We start from the raw sequence: 269 nt of genomic DNA on the forward strand, positions 1-269 counted from the left end.
CTCCTTTCTTATTCTCATTATGCCTTCACCTGATCGATTTCCATTTTTTTATACTTTATGACGACCATTTAGTTTCTTATTTCTATTTCATTTTGTTATCAGTTATTTCTCTTTTCTCGGAAGTAGTTGTTCGATGTACTCGTGTAATAAAAAAAAAAAATAATAATTTAGTTTGTCCTTTGACTCGGCATTCTCTCGTCACCGGAAATGGGCTGGTTGTGTGTCCGCAACTTTGTTCTCAACCAATAAAGATTTTATTGTTGATTTGT

This window comes from Penaeus monodon, chromosome 19, assembly GCF_015228065.2.
Source record: "Penaeus monodon isolate SGIC_2016 chromosome 19, NSTDA_Pmon_1, whole genome shotgun sequence".
Lineage (NCBI taxonomy): Eukaryota > Metazoa > Arthropoda > Malacostraca > Decapoda > Penaeidae > Penaeus > Penaeus monodon.